The sequence below is a fragment of the Canis lupus genome, chromosome 7 (genome assembly GCF_048164855.1).
Source record: "Canis lupus baileyi chromosome 7, mCanLup2.hap1, whole genome shotgun sequence".
NCBI lineage: Eukaryota > Metazoa > Chordata > Mammalia > Carnivora > Canidae > Canis > Canis lupus.
The window spans coordinates 17,375,523-17,397,839 of record NC_132844.1 but is presented as its reverse complement, the minus strand read 5'-3'; the positions used below and the strand labels follow the sequence as shown (position 1 = coordinate 17,397,839).

Genomic DNA, 22,317 nt, shown 5'->3' with positions numbered 1-22,317 from the left:
TGGTATGATACTCTCCTGTTATGCTGGGCTCTGACAGTGAGCCCTAGGTCCCAGTCAGCCATGCAATCAAAAGGACAAACAACCAGCATATTTATAACCATTCTGTACTCATAACACCATTCTGTTTTTCACTTTTGGTATAGTATTCAATAAATCACATGAGAAATTCAACACTATAGAAATACACTTTGTGTTAGATGATTTTGCCCAGCTGTAGGCTAATGTAAGCATTGTGAGTGCTTTTAAGGGGAGCTAGACTAAGCTATGATGTCTGGTAGATTAGGCATATTAAATTCCTTTTCAATTTATGATATTTTCAATTTACAATGGGTTTATCAGGACATAATCCCGTGGCAAGTGAGGAAGAGAAGTATTCCTTCAGCAGCCTTGTAACTAATCTCCTTGATCCCACACTTTCCCTCATACCATTCTGTTCTCAACATAGCAGCCAGGGTAATTCCTTTAAAATATATGTCAGACCATGTCACCCATCTGCTCACAAGCCTCTGACTTCTCACTTTACATGGAGTGAATGTCAAAGATGTTTACAATGGTTACCAAGTTTCTACATACTTGACCCCGTTTTACCTCCTAGACTACTTACCTAACATGCTCTGCCTTGTTCACACCTCTCCACAAAACTATTGAATCCTAAACCATGCCAAGCATATCCTGGTCCAGGAACTTTTACACTCTTCTCTTTCTGGAACACTTTTCCCCTAGATATCAGCATAACAAGCTTCCTTACTTTTTCCAGGCCCGTATTCAGATGCCACCAGCCTCATGAGGTTAAGCCTGACCACCCTATTTAAAATAGGAACCTGCCTCCCACTCTCACTTCCACTCTCCTTCCTTTACTCTATTACTTCCCTGGCACTTATCTTCCAAGATAACTATATAAAATACCTATTTATTATATTTGTTTTCTGTCTTTCCTCAAAAAAAATATAAGCTGAGGTGAGGGTCTATCTATTGCATATGCCTAGAACAGAATTAGCACACAATTTTAATTAATTAAATATTTGTTGAATGAATAAATGAATACGTAAAAACTCACCAGAGTTAGATAGCATTATTTACTATCCCAATTACAAAAGAGGAAACCGAGGCACAAATAGGTTAAGTAATCTGTCCAAGTTCTCACAGCTAGAGAATGACAGAAAAGAGACTCGCTTTTGTTTTCCCCACTTTTTTTTAAACTTCTATATTGTTCTAACAATTATTGCTCCTCAGTAACTGAGAACTCAAACCACAAAAACTGCCACTACAAAATATGAATATTTGAATCAAAGTAAATAAGTTTGATGTACATACTTCATCCCCAGCAGAATTCATATATTTTTCAAGCATATTTAACATATTTACCCAAAAAACCATGTTAAACAGCAAAAGGTAACACCAAAGAAAGATTCAACATAATACAGATGTGATTTTACTTCAATGCAGTAAATCTAGAAATTGATAAGTTAAAGATACCTTTTAAAAGATCATATACAGGGGCACCTGGGTGACTCAGTTGGTTAAGGATCTCCCTTCAGCTCAGGTTTGATCCCAGGGTCCTGGAATTGAGCCCTGCAGGGAGTCTGCTTCTCCCTCTCAATCTGCTGCTCCCCCTGCACATGCTTTCTCTCACATGGGCACTCTCTCTCAAATAAATATATAAAATCTTTAAAGATAATATACAGATGGAACCTAAAAATCATACTTCTAAGTAATTCACAGGTTTAAAAAGGAATTTGGATAAGAATGAAACATAAAAGCACTACATAGCTAAATTTCTGGGAGTTACTATATTTGTTTCTTTTAATGCTTTCTATTTAAATGTATGTTAGAAAACAAGAAAGACTGCAAATATGTGAACTAACAATCTATTCTCAAGAAGCTAGGAACAGAATTTACAATAAATACATGCAAAAGTATAAAACAGGAAATAAAGATTAAAGCACGAAAAGAAACAAAGTAGATGTGATTCACAAGTTAGTACTAATTCTTAGAAAAGACTATAAAATGACAAGATTAACCAAGAATATGAAAGGGATGATAAAAATAAATAGTATCAGAAATAAAGCATAAGGTATGATAACAGAGTAGAAATTTTTTAAACATGAAAATACAGTGGGGCATCTGGCTAGCTCAGTTGGTGGAGCATGCAAGTCTTGATCTTGGGGTTGTGAGTTCAAGCCCTACATTTGGTGTGGAGATTACTTAAAAATAAAACCTTGGAAAAGAAAAGAAAATACAGTGAATAGCTCCATGTCAATAAATATTAAAACCTGAGCAGAAATAATATGTTATGGGAATTACAAATTACCAAAACTAACATAAGAAGAAATATAAAACTTTAATAGATCTACGACCATTTAAAAAATTGGGGTCAGTGGTTTAAAATCTACCTACAAAATCAAAGGGGAAAAAAAATCTTCCTGTGACCAAAAAACTTTACCTATACGTTGTTCAAAATTATCAGCAATCATATTATCTCTAATACCAACAGTTTTAGGGGATCACTGGTGGCTTAGCAGTTCGGCACCTACCTTTGGTGTGGGGCATGATCCTGGAGTCCCAGGATCGAGTCCCTCGTTGGGCTCCCAGCATGGAGCCTGCTTCTCCCTCTGCCTGTGTCTCTGCCTCTCTCTCTCTCTCTAGAGAGAGACAGAGAGAGAGAGAGAGGATTTTAATTAATATAAATAAACAGGGGGATCCCTGGGTGGCTCAGCGGTTTAGCGCCGGCCTTCAGCCCAGGGTGTGATCCTGGGGTCCTGGGATCAAGCCCCACATCAGGCTCCCTGCATGGAGCCTGCTTCTCCCTCTGCCTGTGTCTCTGCCTCTCTCTCTCATGAATAGATAAAATATATATACAGAATAATTTCATCTGCTGCAAGGAGATCTTAGAATATTTCACCTTGTATAGTTGAAAGAATACTGGTTTGGATGTTGCAAACCCTGGCATTTGGGTCTCTTTACCATTTGGTAGCAGTATAACCATTAAGCAAAGCATAACTCTGGTCTTTATTGTCCCATTTCTGTTAGATTGGGCTAATAAAAATTGATATTTTACTTCTTTTGCAGTATTGTTAGAAGATCCAAATGGAATAATGAACGTAAAATGAATGCTTTGGGAAGCATATAAAGTATAATATGCAATGAAAAAAAAATGATTCATGATATATATATTATATATATTCATGATATATATATATCATATATATATATAATGAATAAAAATTTTTTTAAATACCAACAGTTTCAAAGAACAGAAAATGAGGAAAACTAACTCATTTTATGAGGCCTTATGATATTCCTGTCAAAATGGGGCAAGAACAGTACAAAAAAGAAAACTAGCAGCCAATCTCACTTATGAACAAGAACATAAATATCCTAAATAAAATATTAGCAAGCCAAATCAAGGTTTATGTGAACAAAATATATGAATAATCTAAGTAGGGATTTTCTAGGAGTCATAGAGGTTCAAATATCAGAAGATAGATTGAGACAATTCAGAGAAGATGGTGGAGCAAGAAGCACCAAGAATCTCTCTCCTTGCTAGACAACAACTGCACTAGCAGAATCTGTCTAATGCATCTATTTGGAACTCTGGAGTCTTTTCAGGGCTTGCAACTTCTAGAGGAAGCCTTGGATGGTAAATTGCCAGTAAACTTGGCCAATTTCAGCTCTCCTACAGTAGCAGACACCCATCTCCCACATCTCAGCCACATGGCAAGCAGCTGTGCATGACTTCCTAGAGCAGCTTGTAGCAGCTTATGGGAACCAGGGTGAGCAAAAAGGACCCTGCCCTCCACTATGGGGAATCTTTGTTCTGACAGCTGATGGCTGTAATCACAGAAGTGTAGAGAGGTAGATGGCCATTGTTGCAAAACCTCCTTCCTATTGTTACAAGCCCCTCTTCTAGCTGAAGTGATTTCTAGGGGATTTAAAGAGCCACTACCCTCCTTTTATTCTTAATTCTTCTCTCTTTCCCCTTTTGAAGCTAGAACATTCAGGGGCGCCTGGGAGCCTCATTCAGTTAAGTGTCTGCCATCAGCTCAGGTCATGATCCCAGGTTCCTTGTTCAGTGGGGAGTCTGCTTTTCCCTCTGTCCCAAACTCCCACTCATGCTCTCTCTATGTCTGAAATAAATAAAATCTTTTTTAAAAAAAGATTAGGACATTCAAAAACAACTGCACATATGGGGAAAATAAGAAGTGCCCATGTGGGACGCTTGGGTGGCTCAGCAGTTGAGCATTTGCCTTTGGCTCAGGGCGTGATCCCAGTTCAGGGATCAAATAACAAAAACCAGCAGACACTAGGAAATGGGGAGAATTTGATATCCATAATTACCCAGGGGCACCGGGTAATTATTAGATTCTAGGCACCTGGGTAATTATTAGATTCAAATGTCCAGTTTTCAACAAAAATAATGAGGCCTAACAAGAAACAGAGGAATATGACCCATTCAAAGAGAAAGGATAAACAGAAATTGTCCCTGAAAAAATAGCTGATGGCAGATCTACTAGACAAAAACTTTAAAACAACCATCTTAAAGATGTGCATACAACTAAAGGGAGATGTGAAGAAAGTGAACAAATGATATAGGAACACATCAGAAATATCAACAGAGACAGAAAACCTAAACAAAAAACAAAAAGAAACTCTGGAGTTGAAAAATATAATAACTGAAATGAAAAATTCACTGGAGGGATTCAAAGATAGATTTGAGCAAACAGAAGAGTCTAAGAACTTGAAGACAGGACTATGGAAATTACTGAGTCTGAAGAACAGAACGAAAAAGATTGATGAAATGGCAACAGAGTGTAAGGGACCTATGGGATATCGTCAAGCAGACCAACACGTGCATTGTGTAAATTCCAGAAGAAGAGAGAGAGAAAGAGACAGAGAGAATATTTGAGGAAATAAAGGCTGAAAACTCTAAATTTGGTAAAAGACAAAGCAAGATGAACTCAACGAGATCCACACTGAGACACACTATAATGAAACTTCCTAAAGACAAAGAATCTTGAAAGCATACGCAAGGAATTTTCAAGTGATTATCAGCAGATTTCTCATTTTCTCATCAGAAACTTTGGAGGTTGGAGGGAGCAGAACAATGTATTTAAAGGGCTGAAAGAAAAAACTACTGTCAACCAAAAATCCTAGATCTGGCAAAACTGTCCTTCAACAGTGAGGGAGAAATTTTTAAAACACTGATGGAATTCATTATCACCAGACATGCCCTGAAAAAAATGCCCAGGGGAGTTCTGGAGCATGAAATGAAAGGACACTAGACAGTAACTTGAAACCTTATGGGGACATCAAGAGCTCAATAAAGTTAAAAACAAGGGCAATTAAAAAGCTAGTATTATTGTAAGTATGGTTTGTAACTCAAGCTTTGGTTTTCTATATGATTTAGGAAACTAATAGATTTTTAAAAAACAATTATTAGTTTAAATACTAGTACTACTGTAACTTTGGTTTATAACATCAAATTTTGTTTCCTATATAATTTAAGAGACTAATACATTTACAAGAATTATTATTTTATGTTCTGGAACACACAAGATATAAAGATGTAGGGGCATCTGGGTGGCTCAGTCAGTTAAGCATCTGCCTTCAGCTCAGGTTGTGATCCCAGGGTCTTGGGATGGAGTCCTACATGACGCTCCCTGCTTAGCAGGGGGTCTGCTTGTCCCTCTTCCTCTGTCCATCATCCCTGCTCATGCTTTCTCTCAGTCACTCTGCTCTTTCCCAAATAAATAAATAAACAAACAATTTTTAAAAAACATATAAAAACATAATTTTTGGAAAAATCAACAACTAAAAGGGATGGAGACAGAGCTAATTTTTGTGTGTTATCATAGTTAAGCTGCCATAAATTCAAATCAGAGTGTTATAACTTTAGGATACTAAATGTAATCTCCATGGTAACCACCAAGAAAATAGCTATAAAATATACACAAAAGGAAATGAGAAAGGAATTTAAACATTTCACTACAAAAAAAAATCAACTAAATGCAAAAGAAGGGAGCAATGCAGAAAATGAGGGGGAGAAAACCACAGGCATATTAAAAAAATAGCAATATAACAGAAATAAGTCCCTTATTATCAGTAATTACTTTAAATTACAATTGACCCTTAAACAACATGAGTTTGAACTGCAGAGGTGCACTTACACATGGATTTTTTTTCAGTAAATATATTATAGTACTGTCAATGTATTTTCTGTTCCTTATAATTTTCTTAAAATTATTTTTTTTTCTAGATTACTTTATTTTTTTTAATTTTATGTATTTATTCATGAGACACACAGAGAGAGAGAGAGAGAGAGAGAGAGAGAGAGAGAGAGGCAGAGACACAGGCAGAGAGAGAAGCAGGCCCCATGCAGGGAGCCTGACATGGGACTCAATCCCAGGACTCCAGGATCACACCCTGGGCTGAAGGCAGGTGCCAAACTGCTGAGCCACCCAGGGATCCCCTCTAGCTTACTTTATTGAAAGAATATAGTACATAATGCATATAACCTATAAAATATGTGTTAATAAACTGTTTATGTTATCTGTAAGACTTTAGGTCAACAGCAGGCTACTAGTAGCTAAGTTTCTGGAGATCAAAAGTTATACGTGAATTTATGACTATGTAGAGACTTAGCACCCCTAACCCCACAATATTTAAGAGTCAACTGTACTCTCTCCAATGAAATTTGAATTAAATTCTCCTGTCAAGGGCAGCTTGGATGGCTCAGCGTTAGCACTGCTTTTGCTGTGTCCTACAAGTTTTCGTGTTTTTTTTTTTTCCATTCATTTCTCAGTATTTTTCTGGTTTCCCTGTGATTTATTTCTTCTTTGATTCATTAGTTTTTTAAAGAATGTGTTGTTTACTTTTCACAAATTCGTGAATTTTCCAGTTTTGCTTCTTTTATTGATTTCTGATTTTATCCTGTTAGATGGTTTGTATAATATCTACCTTTTAAACTCTATTGAGACTTAATATGTAACCTAAATATGGTCTATTCTGGAAAATAGCCCATAAAAACTTGAGAAGAATGAGTTAGATGTTGTTGTTGATAGTGTTCTCTACATGTCTACTCGATCTAGTTGGTTATGTTAAGCCCTTTATTTACTTACTTATATTCTGTCTGGTGAAATGAAAAACTGTATGCCAATAAGTTAGGTCACCTACATGAAATGGACAAATTCCTAGAAACACAAATTATGAGGAGAGAAAATCTGAATAGACCTGTAACTAGTTAGGAGAATGGATTTCTAATAAAAAACCTGATAGCTTCACTGGCGAATTCTAGCAAGCATATAAAGAACTAATACCAATCCTTCTCAAATTTTTCCAAAAGAATGAAGAGGAGGGACTACTTCCTAACTCATTCTATGAAGCCTGAACTATCCTGATGGCAAAGCCCCAAAGAGACAACAATAAAATGGAGAACAATACCTCTCATGAACACTGATTGAAAAATACTTGACAAAATACTAGCAAACTGAACCAGCAGCATACTAAAAGGATCATATCCCATGACCAAGCAAGATTTATTTCTGGAATGCAAGGATGGTTCAACATACAAAAAAAATCAGTCAATGTAATAACATCACATTAACAGAATGAAGGAAGAAAAAAATTATCATCTCAATTGATACAGAAATAGCAGTCAACAAAATTCAATATCTTTTCATGATAAGGCATTCAACAAACTAGGAATAAAAGGAAAATAACAGCAAATATAATCATTTGATCTACCACAACCCCTTTTCCCATGTGCCATGGGTACTTTAATGGAGAGATAAGGCATCTGCACACAGAATTCTATGAAGCCTGTAGAAAGCAGGGATAACAGCATGCTTCCTTCAGTAACTTTGTGTCCAGGTTACCTAACTAGTTATTTGGCCTCTTTCTAATCTACTCCAAGACACAAAGCTTACAGATTTCCTCATCCAAACACAATTGCATACAAAATTTAATGTGAGGTAAAAAGCCCACAACGTAAAAAGGAGAGCCTTCTTTACTTTCCTCACACTATGCCAGATCTGCAGAATACACACATGTGTGGCATATTACCTTAATAATGCATTATCATTAAAATTATTTATTTTTGTGGCCCACTCCTTACCCTTAGGTAAATCAATCAAATTATCCATGGAAGTGTTCACACCTTTCTTCTGGCCTTCTTAAGAATATGGCTATTTTGTCCTCCCTCCCCCCCCCAAAAAAAAACAGATCAAAGAATAAAATGCACCTCTATTTCTGAGGTGAGATAACACCAAAGGGTGGTGCTTTGCTCTATCTCTATTGATCTTTGGCCATCGCCAAACTATTATTTAAAAGCCATTGGGAATACATAAATGCACATTGTTACAATTTTATTTTTATTTTTATTTTTATTTTTTTTTTACAATCTTATTTTTAAAAAACACAGAAGCACAACTATATTTAGTTCACGCCTTTTATTTCCACTTTTCAACTTGAGTTAATGTAAATTAAATCATGTTTACAGAAAAATTTTTGTTCTGTATATATAATAAGGTATGTATCTCCATTAAAAGATACTTTGAATATGTCAGCAGAAGTTATCACTTAAAAGCAAAGATCACTGTGTCATTCATTCTTTCAAAAAATACTTTCTATTAAGAAAGTTTATCCTTTCTGTTATGCTTCAGTAATCAAGGAAAACACTCCTAATGGGCACTTTTTTGACAGTAATCAAATGACATCTGAGCACAAATGTGTTAAGTTACTGACCTTTTGAAACAAACAAATATTAAATTTGTGACCAAGTGTTTAGGATAATTAGTATTGATTTCTATGTATTTAAGGGTCTTTGAAGTTGTGATGGTCACATCACTCTTAGGTTAGAAAATCCTCTTTAAAGAAAGCCTAAAATGCTTACTGTCAAGGGATGCTGCATTGGATTTACAAAGCACTTCAAAAACACTGAACATAATTGTATTAAACTTCAGACTTCCACCCTAATTACAAAACATTATCTTTCAAAAACCATTGCCTTTCTTAAAAGACACAGAGGAATTTTCATGAGTAGGCTTTAACATCTTAAAAAATTAATTTCCATCAGTACTTCTCTATTGCTGATTTAAGGTTACCTTCTCCCTGTCCTCTCCCATTATAACCATTAATCTTTATCGGGTACTACTATTTCTGAAAAATATATTCTAAGAACTTGCTAAGCCTGTGACCACAAGGAAAATTTCCTACACACAGTTCAGAAAGGTTGCACTCATCTAATCCTTCCAAAGGAAATCAGCAACTCCCAATATCAAATTACTTGTTTGTTATTGTTTATGGACAATTTGTTTTTTTTATCCTGTCTGTTTTGATAAAAATGCTTAAAACTCTCTTGTAGACTCTAGGGAGCTGGGATAGCAAGTATCAAATGTCATTTCCAACCCAACTCTCCAGCTTTGACATTGGGGCATATCAAAAATCAGCCTTCCCATCCGCATACACTCACTCCCCAAACATTCACTTAGTATCCCTCCATCCTCTGGTCTCTACTGAAGAAAAAAAAAACTTAGAAATTACTAAAAGAGAAAAAAAAAATTACTACAAGAGCTAGACATGGTATTCTTTAAAGCAGTTAATATCAATTGTAGTGTTACCCAAGACAAGGAAAGTCCAAGTTTAAGAATACCCAAGGTTATTCCTTTTCAAGAAGTAATGTCAAATTTTTGTTATGATAGAAGCCAAATAAATCTCCTGAGCAACCCAAAGTTTCTCCTAAGAAAGACATCAAACCGGAGATGCTAGTAATATTTGATTCCAAATACTTTGGGATCCTAGCTATGCCTGAGGAGATGATTCTAACTCCACCCTCACACTGTTTCCACTCTTCCCTCCACCAGATTTTAACTTGATTCTCCTCTCTGGAAAGCTATAAGACCCTGGAGGAGAAAAAAATTCATTGGTTTTTTTCAGAACATGTTTGGATTTGTACAAAGAAATTATAAAGGATTAGAAATACCTGAAATTTTATCATATCTGTGGAGAAACATAAATCCTGGGAAAATGGAGAACTGAAGACACAAGGAATGAGGATAAAGATCAAGAGAGAGAAAACGATGAGTTAAGGAGGAGGGAGCAGTCCTGTGGCCCCTCTGGGAAAGCTGAGGTAGTAAGATTCATCCTTCATAAAGGAACAGGGAGCAAAGTGGTTACCTTAGGAACACAGTGTCCCCTACATACTCACCCTGTCACCTACTTGGAACTGACCAATAGTTTGTAGTAAACTATTTACACTTCCAGTGGTGTCATATGTGTACTGAGTTCCATTGTTCACGTAAGGCTTCAACATGATGGCTTCCTTGACTGTGGACCACAGAGCAGCAAGAAGTATGTCCCAGCAAGAGTATAAACAATTAAGGGCAATAGTTTTTGCCAAGTTCTTTTCTTTTTTCTTGCTATATAACAGGGCCTGGAACATAGAGTCACTCAATAAATATTTGTTGAGTGAAACAATATTGAATTACTTCACCTACGGACTACCCGGTAAGAGAATCATAGCTCCTTGGTGGCAGATTCTAGATCAGAAACTCTTAATGTCCAGGGTGCCTGCCTGGCTTAGTCAGAATGGAATGCAACTCTTCATCTTGGGGTTGTGAGTTTGAGCCCCACATTGGGTGTAGAGATGACTAAAATAAATAAATAAACTTTTAAGAAAAAAGGAAAAGGAAAAAGAAAAAGAAACTCTTAATGTCCAGGTCTGTTACACTTTTCACACAATATCAGGGACTAACAAGGAGTTAGGAGCTTAATGTGTAATTAAGTAAATATTCAACCCCTTAAAACTTCAAATACTAGGGAATAAGCAAGCAACCTGGGAACATGTTCTGGGAGAGGGATGAAAACATACTTTCATTTTTAAAAAGAAGAGTTTAATTTTTTTTAAGTTTAATTCACATAAATCCTAATTTAATTGTTCCGAACTTGGGTTGATTATAAGTACAATCTAAGCAAAGGAAGATTTGTGGTACTTCATGCTTTTCCAGAATATTTATTTTATGCCAAATTTTCTTGGGCCCTGAAGAGGAGAAATAAACATACACAGTAAAAGACTTACTACTCTACAGGTAATATTCATATATGATGTTTTGTGAATATATAATATTTTATAAGGTTCAAAAATCAAAACAATATTTTTAAAAGATTTATTTATTTGAGAGAGCAAAAGTGGGGGTGAGGGACAGGGAGAAGGAGAGTGTTTCAAGCAAATTCCATGCTGAAAATGGATCCCGAAGTGACGCTCGATCTCATGACCCTGAGATCATGACGTGTACCAAAACCAAGAGTTGGATGCACCACCCAGGCACCCCCATATAATATTTTTTTGAAGTAACAAAACCTAAAACCTATTCATGATAAAACAAACAAATAAAACTCACAATAATCTGGGTATATAGAAGGGAATTTCCTCAACTTGATAACAAATATTGCCATATTGTACAACTGAAACTAATATAGGACTGTATGTTAACTAACTGGAATTAAAATAAACTTTTTAGATACAAGACCAAAGGCACAATCTACGAAAGAAAGGTGAATGTGAAAGGTGACTTCATTAAAATTAAAAATGTTCTGCTGTAAAAAACACTATCAAGAAAATATCAAGACAAGCCACAGACTGGGAGGAAATATTTGCACAAGGCATATCTAATCAAGAATTGCTATCCAAAATATACAGAGAACTCTTAAAATTCAACAATAAAAAAAATTCAACAATAAGAAAATAAACAACCCAATTTAAAAATGGGCCAAAGACCTTAACAAAACAGGCCTCACCAAAGAAGATATATAGATTTTAAATAGTCAAGGAAAAGATGCTCCATGTCATGTATCATCAGGGAAATGCAAATTAAAACAAGATACAACATACCCTTTAGAATGGCCAAAATCCATAATATTGACATCAAGTACTGTCAAGGATATGAAGCAGTAGAAACTCTCATTCAATGTCAGTGAAAATACAAAATGGTACAGCCACTCTGAAAAATAGTCTGGTGGTTCCTTACAAAACTAAACATACTCTTACCACATGATTCAGCAATCTCACTTTTTAGAAACCAAAAACCTATGTCCACATAAAAATCTGCACATGGATATTTGTAGAAGCTTTATTCATCATTGTCAAAGCAACCAAGGTGGCCTTCAGTAGCTGAATAGATAAACTATGTACATTCAGACAATGGAATATTATTCACTACTAAAAGGAAATGAGCTATCAAGCTATAAAGAGACAAAGGAAACTTAAGTGCATATTATTAAGTGAAAGAAGCCAATTATATATACTATGTAATTCTGACTATATGGGATTCTGGAAAAGGTAAAATTATTGAGACAGTAAAAAAGATCATTGGCTGCCAGGGGTGAGGAGGGGAGGAAGGAATGAATAAATAGAACACAGAAGCAATTTAGGACGATGAAAGTACTCTAATAAAATGGTGGACACATGTCATTATAAACTTGTCCAAACCAAGGATGCACAACATGAACATCAACCACTATGTAAATGATGGACTTTGGGTGATAATGACGTGTCAATGTGGGTTCATCAACTGCAACAAATATACCACTCTGGTGGAGGATGCTGATAATGCAGGAAGCTGTGTGTGTGTACAGACAGAAATATAGGGCACATGAATGTACTTTCCATTCCATTTTGCTGTAAATCTGAAACTACTCCAAAAAATAAAATATATGAAAGTTAAATTTAAAAAATTTTATACTTTGATAAATCTTAGTCCCATCCCCATTACTGTCCACCATGTCCCCTCACCCATTATAAGTAGGTGTTTTTATTAGTTTCTTGATCACCATTCTAAAATGTCTTCATTCAAATATAAATTACATCTTCAGTTAACAATAATATTTCCTGGACATCTTCTCACACCACCACATTATGGATGTCTCACAACTGTAAAGTACTCTACTTTGTAGTGAACCAGGTCCCCATTGATGGGCACTTCTGAAGTTTCTGGTCTTTTGCTATTGAAGACTATACTCTAATAAGTAAGTTGTACATAAGCCATTTTATAATTGTGCATAGGTAACTGTAAGAATAGAGTCCAATAAGTGAGATTTCTGGAACAAAGGGTAAAATGCATCTATAATTTTAGTAGTTGGTGTTAGATAATATTCCACAGGTTTTGTGGCATTTTGCTACATTTGCCACTGGCAGCAGTTCATGACTTACTGAATGTGTGTTGTCAAACCTTTAGATTTCTGCCAATCTGATAAGTGAGAAATGATACCTCAATGTGTTTGATCTTTGTTTCTCATACTATGAGTGGAGTTGAGCATCTTTTCATATGCTTACCAGCATTTCTCTTCTTTTTTTGTAATCTATATTCTCCTGCCTTTTAATCATTTTTCTATGGGGTTGCTGGTCTTCACAATTTTAGGGGTTCTTTATATATTAAAGAAGTAACACCTATGTCTGTGATATGATGGCAAATATTTTTCCCTAGTCTGTCAATTGTCTTTTGGCTTTGCTTTATGGAGTCTTTTTTTCTATTCAAATATTTTGATCATATTGTTTTTTAAACTTCACACACCCTAGATAGTAGGGTTATTCCCATTTTAAAGAAGAGGACACTGAGTTATAGGAATATTGAATAAACTGTCCAAGAACACACAAATCCAGCCACGGACCTATCTGAGTTTGAAGATAGTGTAATATCCATTATACCACAATACTCTTGCCATAAAAATAAAAAATAAGAAAAGCAATCACATATAACACTTTATCTTAATTATGTTTTTATCTTCACAACTCTCTGAAATTGATATTATTATCATACTAATTTACAAACGAGAATTTGAGGCTCCAAAAGTTTAAATAAATTTCCCCAGGGAATACTGCTTCATCAAGGATCAAGTCCCCACAGTCCCTGTCCAGAACTGGGGTGCCCCATGTCCGAGCTCTACATTCCTTGTCCTCAAGAAACTTACAGGGTCCAGGAAGTAGAGACAGAAAGGCAACTGGCTTCAATAACAGAGGTAAGAGCTGCATATGAGTACTGTTGGTATCACTCCATTTATTTGGAATCTTAAGCTGTGTCTTAGAGATAATGATAAGCTATTAGGCCAGTGTCCAAGTAGCTGGGCAGTATCACCAGATGCTGTCACAACACCCAGCATTAGCCACAGTCATGTCTCCCTAGCTACCCATTTAATGAAACACAAATGCCACAGTCCAGCTACGTGTCTGGGAACATTACCTCAAATTCACAATGTTCAGAAACTCTGCAGAGAGAAGCACTCCTTAAGGAGGACTTCTTAATGTGTCAGCACTCCTAATTCCCCTCATTTTGCTCAGTGAGATCTTGCTCCAGAATAAACCAGATTGACAGAGGTAATATGTCTGTCCTGCTTACTATTCTCCCTACTGTGGAACCGCTCTTCCTGAAATTTAATCTTAAGTGACACTCTCCACCTATAGTGAGAGGGCATTAGAAATTCTAGAAAACTGTGGTTTTTGTTAAGGTGCTATTAGGGATGCCTTTCAACATGAAAGTCTCCTACCTGTGAAAGAAACCTGAAAGTGGTTTACGGTCTCAGTGCCAGGAATAGTTTTCTTCCCACTGAGACTGACTTTTGCTTACCTGGTGACCCTGATTGGAACTCTACTGAATCTAAATTACGACTCAAATTACATACGTGAAGGAAGATTACTTCATCTGCACCAGAATTTCACTAAATTCTTCTCACTTGTGACAATTTGTAACTCTGGATAAAAGAAGGGTCAAGAGCCATCAGAATTCTTTTCAGCCTTAGCAATTGTCTGGCATGCTAATTGCTACCTGGTTGGACCAAGTTTACATTATTAATGGGCTTTCTGCTGATCACTGCTTTGAATCTAACAGACATGGAACTTTAAATTAAAATAGAAATTAGTGTTCAAAATATAATCTTCCAAGAAATATATTGACCCCTGTACACTACAATAAAATCACCCAAAGAGCAAATTAAAATTACATAGAACATCACTTTTAGGTATTACTTGCCACAGAACAGAAAACATGTGATTACATCAGAAAGAATCCAAATGTGCCCTAGAGTGCATGCTTAGTATCTCATTTCCCTTAATTTTCAGTGAATTATGAATACAGGACTATTAGTACAATTGAGAGAATTTCCCTGTGTTCTCAAGCTTCTCTCTATACCACTCGACCCATGGAAAGCTACCAGCATCTCCCACTCAGGAAAAAGTGTATTTCACAAAAATAAAGCCTTAGCTCATTGTGATGAAAAATCAAAACTAAGAAAACCCAAATATATTTGTATCTATCCTAAGAATAAAAGTAAAAACTCTTCTTTGTCTTACTTTACGCATCTATTCGTTCACTTTTATTTCTTTTTCCTTTTCAATGATTTCATGAACAACTCAGGGTTTACTCACCCTAAGCCTTGAATCATTTTCTACTTAGACAAGCTGAGTCTGGTTATCTCAGGAAAAATCATGCTTTAGACTTCTGCAATATTTCTAACCTCAAAAAATTGCCAGTGTTGCCGAAGTTTAAAATGACTATACCCAGAGGAGCTAATTTTCATCTGTGCTTTGAACTTACACAAAAACCACAGCTGCCTTTATCTATCTGACTTATAGGTTAATTTACCACAGGGTATTCTGTTTGGTTCTCTCTGGTGTTACTCAGCTGATAAAAACTTGGAAATATTGTGACTGTCTGTGTCTTGCCCTTATTATACTGTCCAATTGGGTTCATATCATCTCACCTCTCCCACCCTCTGCCTCTTTCTTCGTCTCTCTGAAATTAGGTTTTGCTGTTGCCAAGAATAAATTGTTCCTTAGGGAAATCAGTAAAAGTCTTGATTGTGTGTCACCTTGAGTACAAGTAATTTTCATTTTAACCTCAGTTTAAAATCACTGTTTCCTACTCTTGCATATCTTTGAAGGGAGGTGAGGAGAACTGATCATTATAAAGTCATTTATTATTCACACTTTCAACTATAGCATATCTACTAGCATGGAATTAAACTATCTTCAATCAACCAGAGTTAATATTTAATAGAGCCTTTGAAAATAGTCTATATCTCCCACTACTGTTAAACAAGCAAACCAACCAACCTAAGGGATAAATCTTCATTTCAAAGGGAGAATACAAGTCTTTATTTGCTGGGTTAGGGTTAATATTTTAGATCTTTCTGGATTTCATCGAATTTCTGGAACCCTCATGAAACCATTACTTTATTACTTGCAGCTGTAATGCCTCCCTAGGGCTGCTCCCCTAGGTGTGGTTTCTTGCAAATGACACAGGGAAAACATTTCTAGTTATTATAATAAGCATAAGAAAGGACAACCTGCTTTTTTTAAGAAAAGAAAAATAAATCTTAAATTTCAAAATGGTAAAACTATAGTAGATGCCATAACACTAGCAAAGTTTATGTAACCCTTCACATTGTCTAAGCCACTCCATCAACCACTGTTTTCTTCTAATGCTCCAAATTTGGAGACATAACAAAGGTGGAATAGTCAATGAGGAAACAGTTAAAGGCGCAGACACATAGTTACAGAAAAGAATTTGAATAAAACTCTATGAGAAACATTTAAGCAGGGCAAAGATATACCAAGATACCGCCACTGTGTGTAGTTATTAACAAGAATGAGTCATATCTATGTAGATTGGCCTATGAAAGCAGCTATGATCTATCAATTTTATTTAAAAAGTACTATAAAATAATGCATACAGTATGAATTCATCTTTGTAAAATGAATAAACAACCAAACAAAACTAAACATAATAGAAGGCTATAAGTTTCTATAAGCATGTAGGAAAATACATAAGTACACATAGTCAATGGTTAACACTGGTTACCTCAGGAAGGTGTAAATAAGAAGAAAGTAGAGAATAAAAGTTTTCTTTCATAGTTCTATATTGCTTTGACTATCAAAAATGAATGTTTGTTATCTTAAAATTAAACAAAACAAATAAGGTAAGAAAAAAAAAAGACTATATACCAAGGAAGATACATGTATCATATATATGAAAGAATTTTCTATTCAATTCAATAAGCCTTTGCTGAGTGCTAGAGAGTATCACATTGCTTAGATATGGTGCACTGGGCTACCAATACTAGAAAACCCAACTCAAACTGCCTTAAATAAGAACACTTTATTGGCCTACATAACCAGAGGTCCAGCAGTGATACGGCTTTCAAGAGTGACATGATCCATGGACTCCTAAGATTCTCTTGGTTTTTCCTTTATCTATATAATGACTCCACCCATAGTCTGATAGGAAGGCTAGGACTTATTTCTAAGTATCACATGTCGAGAATTGCTTCCCTAGGAAATGAAGTAAATGCTTCTGTCAAATCTCTCCTTGTGCCTCATTGGCCCAAATCGCACCACATTCTCAATCTTAAAAAATTCATGGACAAAGAAAATGGATATTAGATCAATCAGGGATAGTCTTGGAGCAGGGCATGAGGACAGTCTAGTGAGGAACATGAACTGAGTTGGAGAGAAGACAGGATTCCATTAGCAAAGAGAACAAAGAAGTGATGATTATGGTCAAACATGAACAATGGCAACACAGTTCTTACCTAGTGGAGTTTACACTGTTGAAAAGGCAAGCAACAAAGAAGCAATTACGACTATGAGAAGCATTATGGAGTATATAGTGCTATGCTTTGGGAACAGATAACAAAGGATTTATCATTGATAACAAGAAGATAACTTACCATTATTCTAATGTTATTGCTCAATAAGAAAAAATATTTTTTAATATTAATGGTCAGGGGATGCCTGAGTGGCTCAGTGGTTAAACATCTGCCTTTGGCTCAGGTCATGATCCCCAGGGTTCTGGGATTGAGTCCCACATCAAGGCTGTGTGCAGGGAGCCTCCTTCTCCCTCTGCCTATATCTCTGCCTTTCTCTCTATGTCTCTCATGAATAAATAAATAAAATCTTTTAAAAATATATTAATGGTCAAAATGTATAAAATGAGACTTCAGTATAGATACTTGTCATCTGTAACACCGCTAAAGGTTTTCACCTTGAAAACACAGGAATTCTGATAAATTCCATTTCATATATTCCCATCTCAAAAGAAACATACATGTAAGCTAGATTTTTTACTGCATTACTGAATATGTTCCTAACAGGAAGAGAACATCTGTTTTACTAGGCTTCAATGAAAATTTAATTATCCACTTCTAATTTTACATATATGAAGATTGGAAGAATTTTGCACCAATTAGTTTCTGGCTCCAAACATTTCAAACATCATTTCTTCTCCATTATCCTCGTACTTCTGGTGCCAAGCATTGAAAGATGCATTCATACAGCACCTTCATGTCAGTGTGGCATGAGTCAGCACAGTGGGGAGTGGGAGTATTCCTGGAAGCCATTCCTACTCTAGATTTGCTAGTAATAACTTCTCTGTATATGCATCCCACTAAACCAGAATTAGTATGTCCCCAATTCAATCTGGATCCCAAAACGCCTACAAAATTCCCCAAACACAAAGGAAATATGACAGAAGGAAAATCAAAGTAGAAAGAGACAATGGCCTTGGAGTGAATGAGAAACCATATGCATAAATATTACTGTTAATATATCTTACATTTGTACATTGCACAAATACATATGACCATGAGAACACATTGCTAAATTTCCACCCAAAGCCTTGAAAGGGGTTCAGGCAAGTGTGAAGCCCTGAAGTTTATTTAAGCTTCATTAGCTTTATGTTAAACCCAATTCTGCCTGTGAGAGAAAAGCATGTGGAGAGAAGACTATGCAAATATGGGAGAGAGAGAGAGAGAGAGAGAGAGAGCAATGATAGTTGAGGGCTTCCTATAAAGGAGAAGCCTGGAGCGCAAGACACATGAGCAGGAAAGGAGTCCAAGTACTTTCAATATAGACAAGTTTGCATAGGTAGAAACAAGAGGGTTTTTTCTACAACTTTCCACACAAAGTAAAAGTCAAGGTTGTCTGCTGAAGGTGAATGGGTAGTTGTGTCTAAAGAATAATGGTGAGGCTTATGAATAATCATTTTGAAACCTATAAAAGAGATGACCAGGGCAATGAGAAAAGTTTGCTAAGTAATGCTGAAGTCAAAATAAAACTGGAGAACATAATCTTGACATGTCACCAATCTTCAGGGTTGTGTGATAGTCTCCAGTAGCATTCGGCAGCTCAGCTGAGAAACCAAGTGTAAGGGAAATTTGTTGTTTTTTGACATCCTGATATTCATAGACCATCATTTTGGTCATTGTACCCCAATTTCTCTCTAGAGAAGCATGTACTTCTTCCTCTACTTTTAGCCCACTTACTTGGGGCCACAGTGTAGAGCATGTTCCCTGAATCCAAACCAGATTGTTTGGTTTTCTGTCACTTGCAGTGGAAAAAGTTCTCACTGAATTCAAAGGAGAAAGAAAAAGAGAAAGAAGGAAGGAAGGAAGGAAGGAAGGAAGGAAGGAAGGAAGGAAGGAAGGAAGGAAGAAAGAAAGAAAGAAGAAAGAAAGAAAGAAAGAAAGAAAGAAAGAAAGAAAGAAAGAAAGAAAGAAAGAAAAGAAACGAAACTGCAAGTGGCATAGTATAGGTAATGGATAAACAAGATGGAATAGACAAAGATAGGGGAAAAAGTAACTAAGTAATATTTTGTCTTCTATTTGTACCTGGGGACTGAGACCATGCACCTCTTGCGGCTTCCCCAGTAAAAGACTTGACAGGAAAAGAGTCAGGAGTTCAGAGAGTATTATTTATGGTGGCTTTCTGGAAGAGCCTACAAAGAAAAGATTTACTTAGCCTAAAACTAGTCCAAGTGAAAGCTGAGAGGAATGAAAAGTATGGATATGCTAATGAAGACCATTTCCGCTTGAGGCCTGCAATCCAAGATGGCTAAAAGTCCAATGAAATGAAACCATTTGGAAAACGGTTGGAAAAATGGACTGCTTTCCTGTCAGCTAAGATTCACGCCAGGAAAGGCAAGGGAAGTTGTGCCAGGAGATCGAAATTGGGATCTTTTCCCCCTCAAATATCTGCTGTTATGCACTCTAGACTGACAGAGAATAACTAACCTAATTGCAAAAAAGCTGGGATGGAGCCTGCAAGCAAAAGGCAAATTACTGGTGACTCTCACCACAGCTATGGCTTAATTTTATCCCTAGGCAGAGAGCAAAATGGAAGCCATTTAGTTGAGAGTCAAGAGCCCATATCTGAGACTAAGGCAAGGCCAGCTGCTAAGAGATTGAAATTCTCATGCCCACAATTCAAAAACTATGTTTTCATATGATAATCTGGCTCTGGGTTCCCAGCCCATGGAACTCAGGGAATAAAAAGGGGAGTGGAAGGTGGAAAGCTTCATAAATTGTTAAGGAAGTTGCTTTGATCTCTAAATCAACTCCCAGGACCCCAAAACATTACTAACCTGACTGCTCCAAGATGATACTGTTAGGTCATTCTCCCCATATCCAACTGAGATGTAGCTGGGGAAAGCAAAGGACAAAGGAGAATCTCCTAAACAGGGATCAAACTGTTTATTAAACCTTCTGGGCTGTGTGTGCGGTTGGGAACGTGGAGCTGATGGAATCAATTCAACGGGGTTCCGGGCTGGGCTATGGAGCAGGTAAATGAGCTGAAAGAGAAGGGTGATAAAGCCCTGAGTGCGGGCAACATCTATGACGCGCTGCTGTGCTACTCTGAGGCCATTAAGTCAGATCCCCAGAACCATGTGCTCTACAGCAATCACTCCGCAGCCTACGCCAAGAAAGGGGACTACCGGAAGGCTTATGAGGATGGCTACAAAACCATGGACTTAAAGCCCAACTGGGGCAAGGGCTATTGGAGGAAGGCTGCAGCCCTTGAGTTCTTAAACCGATTTGAAGAAGCCAAGTGAACCTACAAAAAGGGTTTAAAACATGAAGCAAATAATCCTCAGCTCAAAGAGGGCTTACAGGATTGGAGGTCCAGTTGGCAGGATGGAAATTCATGAACCCTTTCAACATGTCCAATCTGTACCAGAAATTGGAGAATGATCCTAGGACAAGGACGCTGCTTGCTGATCCTACCTACCAGGAGCTGATAGAGCAACTGGGAAACAAGCCATCTGACTTGGCCACGAAACTGCAAGATCCCCAGATCATGACTACTCTCAGCGTCCTGCTGGGTGTGGATCTGGGCAGTATGGATGAGGTGGAGGAAGTTGGAACACACACCCCCCCCCATCACCTCCTCCCAAAAAGGACACCAAGTCAGAGCTAATGGAAGAAGATCTTCCAGAGAGTAAGAAGCAGGTGCTGAAAGAGAAAGAGCTGAGAAGTGAAGCCTACAAGAAGAAAGACTTTGACACAGCCTTGAAGCACTATGACAGAGCCAAGGACCTGGACCCCACCAACATGACTTACATGACCAATCAAGCAGCCGTGTACTTCGAGAAGGGTGACTACAGTAAATGCCAGCTTTGTGAGAAGGCCATCGAAGTGGGGCAAGAAAACCAAGAAGGCTATCTACAGATTGCCAAAGCTTATGCTCGAATTGGCAACTCCTACTTCAAGGAAGAAAAGTACAAGGATGCCATCCATTTCTATAACAAGTCTTTGGCAGAGCACCGGACCCCAGATGTGCTCAAGAAATGCCAACAGGCAGAGAAAATTCTGAAGGAGCAAGAGCAGCCAGCTTACATAAACCCAGATCTGGCCTTGGAGGAGAAGAACAAAGGCAACAAATATTTTCCGAAAGGGGACTATCCCCAGGCCGTGAAGCATTATACAGAAGCCATCAAACAGAATCCAAAAAAAAACAAAACAAAAAACAGAATCCAAAAGATGCCAAATTGTACAGCAACTGAGTTGCCTGCTACACCAAACTCCTGGAGTTTCAGCTGGCGCTCAAGGACTGTGAGGAATGTATCCAGCTAGAGCTGGCCTTCATCAAGGGGTACACCCGGAAAGCAGCTGCCCTGGAGGCGATGAAGGACTACACGAAAGCCATGGATGTCTCCCAGAAGGCGTTAGATCTGGACTCCAACGATAAGGAGGCGGCAGATGGTTACCAGCGCTGAATGATGGCCCAGTGCAACCGGGCCTTGAAGTTGTGAAGTGATGGGCCATGGCTGACCCTGAGATGCAGCAGATAATGAGTGACCCGGCCATGCAGCTTATCCTGGAGCAGATGCAAAAAGACTCTTAGGCACGCGGCGAACACTTAAAGAACCCTGTAATAGCACAGAAGATCCAGAAGCTGATGGATGTGGGTCTGACTGCAATTTGGTGGTGACTTGCTCATCATCCCCTACCCTTCGCCCTCATGTGGAAAGAGGAGCTGGGACCATGGCAAGCAGT

At 37.3% G+C, this 22,317-nt stretch overlaps 1 long non-coding RNA gene and 1 pseudogene across 1 annotated transcript in view; both read left to right on the top strand.

Annotated features, from left to right (window-relative positions):
• LOC140636238 (uncharacterized) overlaps window positions 1-22,317 on the top strand; it is a 67,142-nt gene that overhangs the window by 41,011 nt on the left and 3,814 nt on the right. The window contains exon 3 of the long non-coding RNA XR_012033536.1: window positions 13,864-14,010. This is a non-coding gene — a long non-coding RNA (uncharacterized lncRNA). The remainder of the gene's footprint in view (window positions 1-13,863; window positions 14,011-22,317) is intronic.
• On the top strand, window positions 20,580-22,283 carry LOC140636237 (stress-induced-phosphoprotein 1 pseudogene; annotated as a pseudogene).